A 16,693-nucleotide genomic window follows, 5' to 3' on the forward strand; every position below is an offset into this window, starting at 1 on the left:
AAAGACTAATTCGGAATATTACCATCGCACCTCCACACCCTAATATTGGGGCATTCACTATTTACCCATAAGGTGTAGTGTGACATTTCCTTTTCTGGTGAGTTTTAAACATACTGCTTTTGTTTCTTGTTGCGTAGTTTTTTTTCTACTCATGCTACCAATGACACGAATATATAGTTTTATCTTTTTCTGGGAAGTTTAAGTCATGTTGGACGTTGTTTGGTGTTTTTTATACAATTTCGTTACTTTTTATTGTATTATTTTCTATGTGTGTAAATTTATCTATACTCAGACAGTAGTTCCAACAAAATTACGAACATAATTTTCAAAGGTTCAAATGATTGATTTTAAACATTCTTTGGAGGGATAATCAAGGTTTATTTCCTTACTGATGGCTCTACGATAGTTGAACATTTTATGTCACGAACTGCAGTATAATGGAAGATCTTTGTCCTTTCTTTTCACACTTTTTTAATTAAACGCCTCAAATATTCATAATTTTCTCTATCCACTCACAAATATTGTGGTCGATACCATTGCCTTGGATCTACATTGACAATTAAATGTCTCGGATAATATTCAACGAGGTAAATTCCTCATTTTCAAATTCAACATTCGTCCCATAAACCGATTTCAGTTAACAATAATAATTCCCTCATATGTTTACAAATAATTATTTAAATTCTGCTTAAAAATAAGTAAAATGCACATAAAATCCTCTATGCTCTGTGTTATCTTCTGTTATCCTCTAAGTCATACACATTATGTGATTTTAATTGCTTTTAACGACACTCGGAAAGAATGGAATAAAAAAAGGTGTAAAAAATGCCAACAACAATTTGTGTAGCAGTTTCCGGTTGTTGTGCCAAGTTCTGTTTTTCCCCGTATTTCCACACATTCGCATGGCTGCGTGCTTGAAATTCCCACACACACACATACTTGTACTCCTACAGAATAGCCGAGTGTGACTGTGTGCGGGGTGTTTGTTTTCCATTGTATTTGCCTGTCTGTCCGTTCGTTCGTCTGCCTGTCTGTCTGTCGGCATGTCCTGTTGCTTTGAATCTTATGCGAATGTTTGTATGACAAAGTACTTTTCGTGTCCGATTACGCTGACTATGTAGATGACGATGACGGTGGGCTTGGACACATGGCAAACGAGTCATAGAGAGGTGGTAATGGTTGGGTACAAACAACATCAACACAGAAAAATAAAAAGAACAAACAAACAATCTGTTCTAACACCTTCAAATGAAAACAAAAGCTTTTTAAAAATGTTGTTCGTTCACATCGTAAGCCAGCTTAGTTCACTTAGGAAACTGGTACGGCCATTAATTGAGGAAACATAAATAGGAGGGGTGGTAATTTTGGGTAAATTATATTTGTATGGTTCGTAGCCAATATGGTAGGGAAATATTTGCGGTGATTTTTGAGAATATATATATATTTTTAAACTTCCATATTAGGCGTGAATTTTTAAAATATTGTTTTTGCAAGTTCTAATAAAAGCGTGGATTTTTGAAATATTTTTTGCAAGTTCTAATTAAAGGCGTGGATTTTTAAAATATTTTTTCCAAGTTCCTATTAAAGGCGTGGATTTTTAAATCCTTCTTCACTACAAGGTTAAGAGTCATTTCCCATTCTGTTTGCAATACCTCGAAACATTCCCAGGAAATATTCCCCCATAGAGAATATATGTATTTGAAATCAGAAAGCATTATATGTCGATTAACCCATGTCCGTCCATCTGTTGAAATCACTGAAATTTGCACTGTTATTACTACTACTACTGGCCACTTTTGATGGTAGTCCCTATATATGTGTCTGTAATTTTGTTTCTCATTTTCAAAAAAGAAAATAAAAAAATAAAATAAATAAATAAATAAGGCGAAAAAAGCGTTAATTTCAGCGTATCAAATTTTGGATACTCTCCACCATAACATACCAAAAAGTGGACCTATACCGCCAACTCTACCAATCGATTGATGTAAACCATAATGAACGCCAAATAAAAATTACAAAAATTATGGGTATTTTTCCTAAAATCTCAAAACTCCAAAACATGGACCGATATTGATAATGCATGGTAGGGTGGAACTTGTGTATAAAATCCTCCAAATATTGCAATTTAGTTATACGAAGCTATAACTAAAGCGGGACCAATATTGATTACTTGCAAAATGTTGTTCCAATCGGCAAAATATTGGGTTTTTGTTGGACCACTTAAATAAAATCGCAAAAAATATATATGGGAGATGTTTTTAAATCTAGAACGATTTTCTCCAATTTTAGTAGGGTTCGTTGTTGGACAAAATAAGTGACATGTGCCAAATTTCATCCAAATCAGATTATAAATGTGGCCTGTACTTTGCTCACAAAAATACATGGAGGGACGGACGGAAAGATGTACATGCATAAATCGAATTTATGCATATTCTCAAAAGGAATCAGGGGTCTATATCGATTCCTTTTGCCTCTTACAAACATATGCACAAAGACATAATACCTTGTACAGCAGAGTGGTGAAGGGAATTTGTTACCAAATGCGACTATAAAATAGCAATTTACAGGAAACACGCGCTCAAAACCCACAAAATACAGAAAATTTGGGGGCTACCGGAAAAAAGGACCTTTATTTATAATTTTTAGTATTTTTTATTTTAGTATTTAGTACTTTACCCTTTTAGAAGGCAAATGGTGAAACTACGGCATATTTCGTTGGAAAAAGCGCTCAAAAACCCTAAAATACCGAAAATTCATAATTTTATGTTTGGAAAATTTGTACCCAATAAGAAAACAATGTAATACATTTCGGCGAGACCCCCAAAACATCGAAAATTGGAGTGTACCCTTATAAGGAAATATGCTTAAACATAAACCGATTTGGCTGATCTTCGAAATTGAGCTAATTTCAGATAAAATACAACCCTATGCAAAATTTTGGCGTTTTATCCCAATTTGTTTAGTGAATACAGTGATTACAATAGACGCTGCCATTTTATGAGACTACTGCCAACCTGTCTCCGAAATTATTATTTGTTTGTTAACAACTTCATAATTCCCTCAATACTATGATGGAAAATTGTTGACCACGCATTTTTTCATGTCTGAAAATGGCGAAAGAACGCCATTGTGTGTTATGTTAGTACCACTTTAGGCAAACAAATTCTGGTCGCCTTTTGATCTCCGGTCTTTCGCGATGTGGCAGGAGACCATTGCTCTGATGTGTTTTTACAACAACAATTTTAGTAAGAGTTCACCCACGGTAAAACAGAAACAGTTGTGTGTTGTTGGTATTGTCAAAATTTGTAGATCTTAGGGTTTGGGTTTCAGATGATGAAACACTTTTAATTCATTCTCGATTTTAAAATTTTAAATTTGTTATTGGTCCGAATTTATTAAAGCAAAAACCAGTAAGGAAAGTTCAAAAGTACCCCCTACCACTCTGGGTATATACACGGGATGATCCTAACTTAACGATTTAAATCAATCACATCAGATGTCATTTGTAATAATGTTAATGTACAATTCAATTCAATTCAATTCTAAATGCCTGAATCGAACAAACATGAGGTCATTTGTGCTATATATAAATCTGAACCGATTTCGACAAAACTATATACACGTTATTCTGGGCTAAACCGAAATTTTGTGTTCGTCGAATCCATATATGGGAGCTATTCTTGGTCGTTGACCCCAATGTATAAGGTGTACCAAACTGCAAAATTAATTCTAAATGTTCAAATTAATTCTAAATGTTCCCTATTTCTTTCGAATTATTATATACTAACAACCATCCAAAATCATTCATAATTATCAAACGTTTAATTAAATTTTAATTTTATGACTCAAAATTCCAACAACATCCACCTTTCACTAATAATAAGGACAATAATTTTCAATATTGTTTATTGACCAGTTCACTTAGGCACACAAACGACACACGCACCATATCTCTGCCCACACTCAATGATCACAATTTGATTGTTTTCTATTTATTTTAATCGTGATAATTATCATGTGGTTGTTTCGCTCTCTCACTGTATCGTGTTTCATGTTTGTCTATAAATGTAAGTATTTGTGTATGTACGGGTAATATTATCGAACATCATCAAAAACAGAGTAGAGTATGAACTGCATGTTATGGAAAAATTAATAAATTTATTATGTACGTGTTTAAATAATTACATGTACACTGACCATTATTAAATTTCACACGCCAGCGTAGAGATTTTTTGTCGCTTTGATTTGTGTGTTTATGTTTGTAGTTGTTGTTATTATTATTTTATTTTCGTGTTCACAATTATGTGGCATACAAACATAATTTCACAGGTCATACATACATATGTCTGGTTATAATGTTTAAACGAAAGAATAACACACGCTATATGTAATTTACATTAACAATTTTAGTTTGATTACACATACAATTATGAAAGAAAAATAAATGAAAATGAAAAAAAAATAATTATAATTAAAATGTTGATGACAAAATCAGAAGATGAGTTTTTTTTCCAAAACAGAGTTCAATGGTATATGTTCGTATAATTGGTTGTTTTTTTTTTTTTAATAATATTTAAATTTTTAGAAATGTTAATTTTCACTGAAATTAAAGTGGAATACAAGCTATGTAGATATACAGTCTACAGTGATGATACAGTGTGAAAATCAATCTCACACATTTGTGTGTGCCCCTAAGAGTTTGTAACGCGAAATATTGGTCCCAGAACCAACTTTTTTATATCACCATCTGAAACGATTTACCCATGTTTATCCGCCGGTCTGTCTATTAGATTTTTAGTCAAAATACAAGCTGTATTTCATCACAAAATTGTGCTTGGCAATACGGTTTTAGCCAAACCGGTGTTAATATTTAGGAACCCAATGGACCGATAATATTTTATCCTCTCTGTGGGGTACCTCTCCCGACTGTACTGTTAATTTTAATGATTTTCTTTATAGTATTTAGTATTTTTTGTGAACTATTTCCATCCCTCTGCGAAAAGAAATAGTCTACATTATGACATCAGCTGTTCAAGTGGTGATACATTTGTGTTATTTATATTGGCTTACCAGAAAGTGATTGGAAAGAATTAAAAAATATATATCTAATTCTATACAAATTAAATTTTTGCTTGAAAATCCAGCCAAGTCCAGCTAAACTGACAACTAATTTGTGATTTTGACACATCTGCATATAATGTTCTAAGACGAGATTCTTCGTATTTGGGGTTCTACTCCAGAAAAAATCATTGATAAATGCGCTCTTTGGTCCGAAGGTGGGATTGAACCTCCCTTCTGGAAATATGACATGGTAAATTGTTGCCAAATGGAAAGGAACCTAAACCTCCTTACCGACACTCAGGTTAGAAGTTTTGGCTAAAGTAATGAAAATGTGTCAGATTTGGAATCATCCAAGAACAAGCGAAAATATAAAACCAGTAAGGAAAGTAGTAAAGTCGGACGGGGCCGACTATATGATACCCTTCACCACTTTGGGTATATTCAACCGATGAATCCTAAGAGTTGTCGCATTTTTGAAGGACCAGTAAAATGAAATTGGATCCATAAACATGCCATTCTGCAACCTATACTAAATTTTTGCAAAATATACTAAATTACTTATTTTAAAATAGGACGGAAATATACATAAAAGCTATATCAAAATCTAAACCGATTTCATCGGAACTTGTCCCAAGTTATGTTATACTAATTTCAGTATGTTTTGTGCATATCAGAAACATTTTAAGATCTTGGTGCATCATTTACTAAAAATCGGGAGATAATATATATGGTAGCTCTATCCAAATTTAAGCCGATTACACCAAAAATTTCCAAATTTTAGGGACTTTGATAAAGAATGATATATAAGGACTTTGTTATACCATTTAATTAAGTCGGCCGAAAATATATATGGGGGAGCTATATTTAAATCTGAACCGATTTGCATGAAATTTAACACGCATCGCTCTAGGCTTAATTCAGTACGCTATGCCAAATTTCGTGCAAATCGATGGATATATAGGGGCTTTGGTGCACTATTTACCTAAAATCCGACGAAAATATATGTGGGAGCATTATCTAAATCCGAACCGATTTTCATGAAATTCAACACGCATCGGCTTTGGTGCACTATTTACCTTAATTCGGATGAAAATATATATGGGAGCTATATCTAAATCTTAAACGATTTTCACGAAATTTTACACACATCTTTCTAGATTTAATTCAGTACGCTATGCCAAATTTCGTGCAAATCCAAGGATATATAGGGACTTTGGTGCACTATTTACCTAAAATGGGAGGAAAATATATATGGGAGCTATATCTAAATCTGAACCGATTTTCACGAAACTTGGCACACATCATTCTGGACCTAATTCAGTACTCTATGCCGAATTTCGAGCAAATCGAATGATATATAGGGAATTTGGTGCACCATGTACTTTAAATCGGACGAAACTATATATGGGAGCTATATCTAAATCTGAACCGATTTTCTCAAAACTTGGCACACATCGTTCTGGACCTAATTCAGTACTTTGTGCCAAATTGCATGCAAATCGAAGAATGTAGAGGGAATTTGGTGCCCCATTTACCTTAAATCGGACGAACCTATGTGTGGGAGCTATGTCTAAATCTGAACCGATTTTCTCGAAACTTGGCACCATTCGTTCTGCACCTAATTCAGTACTCTATGTCAAATTTCATGCAAATCGAAGGATGTAGAGAGACTTTGTTGCCCAATTTACCTTAAATCGGACGAACCTATATATGGGAGCTATATCTAAATCTGAACCGATTTTCTCGAAACTTGGCAGACATCATTCTAGACCTAAATGTTTAGGCTGTACCAAATTTCGTGCAAATCGAAAGATATATAGGGAATTTGGGGCACCATTTACATGAAATCGGACGAAACTGTGTATGGGAGCTATATCTTAATCTGGACCGATTTTCTCGAAACTGGGCAGACATCATTCTAGGCTCAATTCAGTACGTTATGCCAAATTTCGGGCAAATCGAAAGACATATAGGGACTTTGGGGCACCACTTGCATGAAATCGTACGAAACTATATATGAGAGCTATATCTAAATCTGGACCGATTTTCTCGAAACTTGGCAGACATCACTCTAGGCTGAATTCAGTACGTTATGCCAAATTTCGTGCAAATCAAAAGATATATAGGGACTTTGGCGCACCATTTACATGAAATCGGACGAAACTATATATGGGAGCTATATCTAAATGTGGACCGATTTTTACGAAACTTGGCAGACATCATTCTAGACCTAAACGATTAGGCTGTACCAAATTTCGTGCGAATCGAAAGATATATAGAGTCCGTTTACATTAAATCGGTTAAATATATATATGGGAGCTATATCTAAATCTGAACCGATTTTTACGAAACTTGGCAGACATCATTCTAGACCTAAATGATTAGGCTGTACCAAATTGCGTGCAAATCGAAAGAAATATATGGACCGTTTACATTAAATCGGTTAAATATATATATGGGAGCTATATCTAAATCTAAACCGATTTTTCCCAATTTCAATAGGGTTCGTTCTTGGGCCAAATAAGGGACCTATGCTAAATTTCATCCAATTCGGATTATAAATGCGACCTGTACTTTGTTTACAATTTTACATCGACAGACAGACGGACGGACGGACGGACGGACATGCATAAATCGACTCAGAAAGTGATGCTATGCATATTCTCAAAAGGAACCATATGTCTATCTCGTTTCCTTTTGCCTGTTACAAACATATGTACAAAGACATAATACCCTGTACCACAGAGTGGTGAAGGGTATAATTAGAACCAAAATTCTCACCTTATTGATCTACCTATATTTAAACGCGTACTTCAAATATTGGGCCTTCTTACATAAGCCGATATTAAAAAAGATTTCTAATTTAAAAGACCATCTTCCGTTGTCTTCTACTTGATATTTCAATTGGATTCGGCTTGCCTTTGAGCTTGGCATCTTCATCCATTCTCCATTCTCATGTCAGAGAATATAGTTCATGGTTAATTCGACGGTGATATTCACCGTCAACGCAGATCGGCCACTCCAAGAGCTGCCTCATCTGCTTGCGTAAGTACTTATGCTTCAGATCCGTACAACAGCACGGGTAATATCTGCGTCTTGTAGAGTATAAGTTTGGTCTAGAGAGAGGTGGCCTTGCTTTTGAGTTGCTTACTCAGACCATAATATTTCAAAGCTGATGTTATTAGTTTTGTTTATGGTTTCAGTCGTTCGCACAGCACGCTGGGTATCGCTTTATATGCGATGGGAAGGAGACTTATTCCTCTATAGTTTGCACATATCGTCTTGTCTCCTTTTTTGTGCACCGGATACAGCATTCCAATCACTGGGCATGCATTCCTAAAGCCAAATTTTACTAATCAGCTGGTGCATGCTCCTGACCAGCATATGACAACCAGTCTTGAATAGTTTGGCTGGTAATCCATCGGCACATGCTGCTTTAGTGTTCTTTAGCCGTTTAATTCGCTAGGTGGTATACACTCTATACCGTCATCTCTTATTGGTTCTGGGGTATCTTCTTCAGCGCCACTATTTGATATCATTCTACCAGAAGCTTTTCAAAATCATCCTTCCAGATTACAAACACGCTGTCGGTATCTGTCACCAGGTTTCCATCTTCATATCTGCAGGAGAAAGTACAAAAGCCTTCGGTTTGGTGTTTTTGTTCGTTGGTGAAATTTACGGACTTCATTCTGACTCCTGTACATCTCTATTTACCCATGCTCACGTTGTTCATGTTTTTTCTTCTTTTTTTTCTAAAAAATGCGTTTCTTTTCTCTCCTCTTCTCCCGATAATTCTCCATTGCTTTACGTTTTGCTACTGGGTGCAAGGTTGCCGTATACTTTGCTTTTTTCACATCACTAGCATTACGACACTCCTGATCGTACCATAGGTTTTTTTTATCCATCTTTCCTTTTTTTATACCCTACACAACTATGTTGTCAGGGTATTATAGCTTTGTGCAGCCCCAAGAGTTTATAACGCCGCGAAATATTTGTCCTAGACCCACCTTTAAGTATACCGATCGTCATATCTCGACTAGCTGAGTCGATCTAGACATGTGCATTCGTCCGTCCGACTGTCCATTATAATTTGTAAACACGTACAGGCCACAGTTATGGACCAATCTTCACGACATTTTGCATGTAGGATGGGTTCTGGCCAATGAAGACCCCTATTGTTTTTGGTAAAGATCGGTTAATATTTAGGGGATGAAATGGACTAAATATTTAATTTTTGTCTTTTTTTTCTGTGCTCCAGAGACAATTATGGCCCGAACATCGTGAAATTTTACATGGAGAAGGGGATCGGGCCAAAGAAATAGGTATGCCGGTTTTGATAAAGATCAGTCAATATTTAGCGGGTCAAATGGTAAATTGATATCAATTATATTGTCGAATGTACTCTGACATGGAAGTTATACTTAAATACAGACGCTTACTTATTCATATATTATTTAGTAACCCATTACACACTAAAGGACGGAAATATAACGCTGATTGCTTTCAAGTTTTCCATGAGGATTCAGGTATGGTCAAGGACAATGGCTATAATTTTCGGTGGTGATCAAATAATAATATTGGGATGAAGTGTACCGAAAACATATTTTTGGGTTTTTTTCGAGTCGATCTGAAAGCTGAAAGCCGAACATCACAACACAACCCACGGTGAAGGGAATCTGGACAAGTAATTAGAATAAATGTACTGAATATTGTGAAGTGAAGGGGGTGCAAATATCGCGAAATATTGCCCAAACTCAGAATATCGAACCACAGAAAATTAGAAGTTGTATTATATGGTCGCCCCATCCGACTATACTGTTCCGCTCATTGGTTTTCTTCTCTGTTTTTCTGAGGGTCTACATAACTTTAATTTTCCCACTACGACAAAAAATAATGACAAATGTCGCAATATGACTAAACGGTCCACGTTTAGGCATAGCCCACAATTATCGCTAATTTGGTGTTTTCGAGCGCGTTTTTACGAGCGAATTCGCTGCAATTTAGCATATTTGGTTCTTATGGGGTACCAAAACACCACAATATCGGTCTAGTCTTTGAGGTAGCCTTCATATAAACGTTAATAAATATTGGGAAGAGTTTGAGAACGGTTTTAAACTGAATTTTTCGTAATTTGGTATTTCGAATTCGTATTTGCTATGAAATATCTCCACTAAAAAGTTCAATATAAGTCAAATGTATGGGGTACATCCAAAATATGGAGATCTTGATGATTATGGAAAGGTTTCTTCATAGAATTGCCTGCAATTTCTTTTCCGCCAAAAATTATTTATATTGGTCCAATTTTTTGGGTAACACCCATATAAAGGCAGACGCAAAATTTCGATGCGCTGGTGCTTTTAGCACAGTTTTCCACGGAATTCGCTGCAATGTGGTATATTGGACTCCTATCTGATAACAAATCTCCATTCTAAAACAGTAAGGAAAGTAGTGAAGTCGGACTGGGCCGACTATATGATACCCTTCACCACTTTGCGTATATTGTAGATATGTATCCTTAAAATTGCATGTTCCCTCGAAGGAACATAATCATGTCTTCCTGCACACTATGCCAAATTTAATTTCATTAGGGCAGATTTAGACTCGTCCGCGTATCATGGGACCAGTTTATGAAAAACGATGTATATCAAAAAAGCGATTTATAGCCGCACTGTTAAATATCAGTATCTCAACCAAACATCTGCACCAAAATCAATAAACTTGATACGGTGTGCAAAATTAGGTGTTTGGTGCATCATTTATGTAAAATTGGACGAATATATATATATATATATAAACCGATTTTCCCGAAACTTATCACACATAATTCTAGACTCAATTAAGTACGCTAAGGCAAATTCAAATCGAAGGATATGTAGGGACTTTGGGGCACTATTTACTTAAAATCGGACGAAAATGAATATGGAAGCTATATCTAAATTTGAACCGATTTTCAGAAATATAACACACATCGTTCTGGACATAATTCAGTACACTATGCCAAATTTCGAGCAAATCGAATGATATACAGGGACATTGGTGTACAATTTACCTTAAATTGGACGAAAATATATATGTAAATCTGAACCGATTTTCACGAAACTTAGCACACATCAGTCTAGGCTTTATTGAGTACGCTGTGCCAAATTTCGTACAAATCGAAAGATATATGGGGGGTTTGGCGCTAATCTATGCATATTCCCAAAAGAGACGATGTGTGTATACGGTTTCCTTTTGCCTCTTACAAACATATGAACAATAATATAATACCCTGTAGCACAGTGTGGTGAAGGGTATAATAATTATCGGTACAGAGATTTGGTATCCAATCAGAACCCAAAGTAATAAATTGCAGCTAATTCAGTTATGAAAACATGTTAAAAAGGGTGTCCTAAAGTTTCCCCATATCGAATTTAGAAAACCAATGTATTGACCTGTGAGGTACCTAGATTTTTATTATTCAGAACACAACGTGCATATTCACAATGAAGGTGCAACCAAAAATTGCTGGAACTACTAAAAGTGAATAAATAATTCTTAAAAAAAACATTTGAAATATAAACTTAAAAGTTGGGAATTCTCCTGAAGATTTTAAAAAGCATTTTTAAAGAAATCTGGGAAATTTGGCGTATGCGAGGCAATATATATGTATAATGACGACGTATCTGAAGTTTTTATCAATGAAAATAATCAGTCACAACAGAATAAGCATCTAGCGATGAGCATGTTGGCCACTATAAGCCTAGAGCACTAAGATTCTAACCTAAAATGCTGTTCAACTCAGAACAGGGATGGTCAGTGTGAAGGATTTTTAGGTTTTCGACTGTCAAAAAGTTGTAAACGTCGATAAGGTTATATATATTTATTAAATGTTACGAACGTAGTAAACGTCATTAATTTCAATATTTTCACAAGATACAGTTATTGTTCGATTTATTATTTGTCATATCAAAATCGAGCCCTTATCACTAAAATATCCTTAGAAAAAAGCATATCCTTAGAGAAAGCAACACATTCACTTAAATATATATATATTAAACTAGCGGGCCCCGGCAAACGTTGTCTTGCCTAGCAATTTTGTTGGTGTATAATGTTCGGCATTTTAGATTTGTTTTTTTTTTTTTAACCTACACCATAATGTATAGTGTACAGCTCTTTGTAATATTTTGGTATTTATCAGAGCACGCATAAAGTAACATTAAAGTACTAAATATCTACAACTTGATGTTTATGAGCGAGTCTTGCTGCCAATAAAAAAAAAATAAATAAATTCAATAAATTTAAATGCACATATAAGTTTGACTTTCGGATTTAATTACCTTTCCCAATATATTAATATTGGCCCATGTTTCGGATTCCGCCCATGGTAGCCCTCAATATTAGGTATTTTGAAGATCTTAAACACGGCCTTTAACATAATTCTTCTAATTCAATATAAGCTATACTTATTGAGCAGAAATTATCGCTACTTGAAATTATCAATATTGGCCCAAGTATCTGTATTTGGCTGCAATTTTATATTTTGGATGATCATCGCGTAGAAAATTTTCGAAGCAAAATTTGCCCAAGCTTTCAAGAAGCCTCCTTTGGGGATTTAGGCACGTTTTTCAACCTAATCAGCTGTAGTTGGTTGTTTTATTTGGTACCATGAATCCTACTAAAAATTATTAATATTAGGCCATCTTTATGGGGTTGCACCTAACAGTACCTACAATATTCAGTATTTTGGGGAGTTTGGTCACTTATTTCAACCAAATAGGATGTAATTGAATATAAAATCTCCTTACAAAAAATTAAATATTAAATATTTGTCCAAGTTTCCGGGTAGCAAAAATATAATGATATCCCCCCCTTAATCTTCCTACAAAAAACGAATATATCTTCATTCCCATTGTAGTAGCTGTAATTGCGGTATATTGGGGGTTAAGACACATTTTTGCGAACAATTCTCTATTTATGTCCAAGTTCTGATAAGTTTTTAATTGAGCTTACTGATACATATTTTTGGTATCGGATATATGCGAGGTGTTCTGTTTATAAATTTTTTTTCTCACCTTTTAAACCTTCCCTGAAGCTCCACGAACATTTCAAGACTAAGATAAGAAATATCCGTTCAGCCGTTCTCGAGTTTTAGCGAGACTAATGAACAGCAATTAATTTTATTATACATACATACATATAAAGATTTTCATAGACAACAGTTTTTTCAAGGCAATGACAATCCAATTAATTGTAGAAAATTAACATATTTTTTTCCATAACTGACAATTTCTTAAAGATATACGCTGCCCATTTTCGCCCAAAATATGTCCAAAAAGAACTCCGAAGAGATGAAATCATAAAGGTTCGATATAAAATGTGTGGAAATGCTAATATCTTTCAAAATATATTTTGCAACATTTTCGCGGATTTTTCTCAAAATGTTCTTACATTAAAAACTTTCCACTTCAATTACAGACTACTAACAGAAACTTTAAGACAAATCGTTCCAGCCGTTTCTTTAAAATAATTTTTGCAAAATTTTCGTGGAATTTTCCTAAAATTTTCTTCCATCTTCCCATCGTAATTACCGACAACTGAAAGAAATAGTATACATTATTATGGCTCCATTTTTATATATATAGATAAATAAATATATTAAATTGATGTGCTAATTATAAAACTCCGCCTATCTATGTTGATTTATTTTGGTAGAACAATTTGCTACCCAAAGAAAACACAAAATATAAATTTAAAGACATAATTCTTACCCACTGCTCTCTCATTGAGGAAAATGTCGTATTTTTTTTCCAAATTTCATGGCGTAGATTAAAACACCTAAAATAGGTGTTATAAGTATATTCCCAAAAGTGTTTTCCTTTTGGTATAGCTGGTTTCATTCAATATTAGTGATCCACAAAAAAAAAAGGAATCGAAGATTTTTACCCTTCACGATTCCATTATCGGATTATCGGATATTTCAAATGGGTCGGACGGTCTGAGAACTATTTTCTGAAAACTATGCAATTATTGATTTTATATTTCTCTCCAATCAAATACTAGTGTGATATCGATTACTCCGTTATACGAATTGTTACTTTCTTATCAACTTAGAACTTGTCCACCTTTTTTGCATGCAGAATATCCTTGTACACAATATTTCCTTATGTTGTTTTACCTAATTAAAGCAAACACACAAACCCTTCAAGTGGTGTTGTGTTAATAATACTCATTAGTGTTGCAATTGGAAATACAAATATTTACCCAAAGAAAACTTTTCTACCAATATTTGCTAAATTCTGAGTGCACACACTTACAATCTCGTTCACATGGTTTTGTTTTACTTTATACCACGTTTCAAGTGTGTGTTTTTGTTTCTTCTCTGTCTTTTCTGGTAAATTTAAATTCCTTATTTGAGTTTCTCATTGTGGTGTCGAAACGTAAACACTCGCAGCAGACAGTAAAAGTTTAAAGTATTTCTCTTTTCGTATTTGGTTATTTTTCTTTTTCATTTTTTTTCCGATCTATGTTTTTCTCCTCTCTTCGCCCACCCCGAGACCATTTCTCATTTATCTATCTTCACAAAGTGAAAACTTTACTAAAGTGTTTTTAATTAACAACTTTAATTGGTTTTTCTGTAGTTGTGTTTTATTATTTCGAAAGGTGAAACTGTGGCAATGGAGATGCAAAAAATAAGAAAAAAAATATAAGAAAATACAGCAGGGGATATTTATTTGTATCGGTATATATTTAAATGTGTGTTATTTTGGATTTCCTGAAATAATATTTTATTTTGTGAATGGGCAGACGAACTCTTCAATATTTACTGACGTAGTAACTGAATCGAAAACAGTACATAAAATACATAATTCAACAGGGGTCGACCATATAACTATGTCTGCAATCACGATTTAGGCGGCAAAAAGTCAATTTTTCAACATTACAATTTAAAAGAATTTTTGACAGCATTCAATACACAACATATTGATAAGAATAAATCAAAAACAAAAATTACTATTGGCAACCCTGTTTACGCACAAACAGCTGTTAATGTTTACATAACTTCTAACACGTGTAATTACAAGTGAACCAGCAATTTGTTTGGTAAAAATAAAAGCTGTTTTTAAAAATAAATTTTTGTAAAAAAAAACTTTGTAAATATGAATTCTAATACTCGAGGTAAGTACTTTTACTATATATAAATACACTTTGCTAAATGTTCGTATTTCGTGCGTAGTTTCGTGTGTTCTATGTGAATTTTTTGTGTGAAATTTTTTAGAGTTTTTTAATTTTTCGTGGAGTAAAACTAAAAATGTAACAAAGTGTTACGGGAACTTTTTATATGTGATTGTTGGTAGAAAACTCTAGTTTTATGTCATGCTGAAAGTGTCTGCTAATGACTGCTAACGAATGAATTATTCATCTTTTTGCAGAAATACTCAGATTCAAAAATTCCGAAATATTTGAGTTTTGGTTGAGAAATAAGAGGAATGTATCGAATTACATAAAAGGAAAAATTCCATACGAAATTGATTCTGATTTAAGTAAATTAATTTGTACTAATTCACGGAATTTATCTATTTTTATTAAACGACAATGGGATAGACAATGAAGAAATGAGAAAGGATTTAGAAAATATAATAAGGATTGGTTGGGTCGAGAAACAATTTTATTTGTACCGAAAAAGATCAATGCTATCGGTCGTCCAAAAACTACCTATGTTGATAGCGGCGAAAGAAATAAAAGGAGATTAGCTTCCGAATTAGCATCCGAACAAGGAGACAATACGCAACTATTAGTTCATGCTGCCTCTATATCTGCCAAAAAATCGCACTCAGCGGATTTGACATTTGTCCTACAACAAGTTGTTATATCTCCAAACCGACCATCCAAAATTCGAAAAGTTCTTAATACTAGCCATAAAGAAATTACACCAATATCACCGGAAGAAGCTCTGACGTTTTTGTTAGAAAACGGATTAACTAAACAACAGTACAAAAATATGCGTCAATTAAATTTAAAACATAATTGTAGTATTTACCCGACTTATGATAATGTTTTTAAGAGCAAATGGAAATGTAGACCGGATGAAATCAAAGCGAATGAAAACTCTGTGGAAGTATCGATGCAAAATTTGTTAGACCACACAGCTAGAAGAATTCTTCAATATCAAGATGAAGTATTGTGTACAATGGATGTTGAAGAGTCGGTCCTAGTTTTAAGCTACGGTTTTGATGGCTCTACCGGTCACAGCTTGTTTAAACAAAAATTTGTTCCAAATACTTCGGAAAGTTTCGACCAGTCCCTTTTTGTCACATCAGTTATACCAATAAAAATAATTTCATCAGCGGGTGATAATATTTGGGTTAACCGTACGCCCCAGTCAGTACGCTTTTGTAGACCTTTAAAAGTGGAGTTTGTTAAAGAAACAAAAACGAACGAACTATAAAAAACTTTGATTCTCCACATTTTGAAGTGAAGGCCGACGCATTAAAATATGGGATAAGTCCTTTGCATGCGTGGATTCGTACTTTCGAGTTTGTTTTAAAACTTTCATACAAGCTTGATTTGAAAAAATGGCAAGTTCGCGGAGCAGAAGAGAAAATAATCCTTTTAAAAAAGAAACAAAAAATTCAAAGAGAGTTTTTGCTTCAAA

At 34.1% G+C, this 16,693-nt stretch overlaps 1 pseudogene; it reads left to right on the forward strand.

Moving 5' to 3' along the window:
* The first annotated feature begins 15,197 nt into the window (after positions 1-15,197).
* LOC133322812 (uncharacterized) lies at positions 15,198-16,423 on the forward strand (annotated as a pseudogene).
* The last annotated feature ends 270 nt before the right edge of the window (positions 16,424-16,693 follow it).

This window comes from Musca vetustissima, unplaced genomic scaffold, assembly GCF_032173495.1.
Source record: "Musca vetustissima isolate MV318-11 ecotype Yass unplaced genomic scaffold, APGP_CSIRO_Mvet_v1 utg110568, whole genome shotgun sequence".
Lineage (NCBI taxonomy): Eukaryota > Metazoa > Arthropoda > Insecta > Diptera > Muscidae > Musca > Musca vetustissima.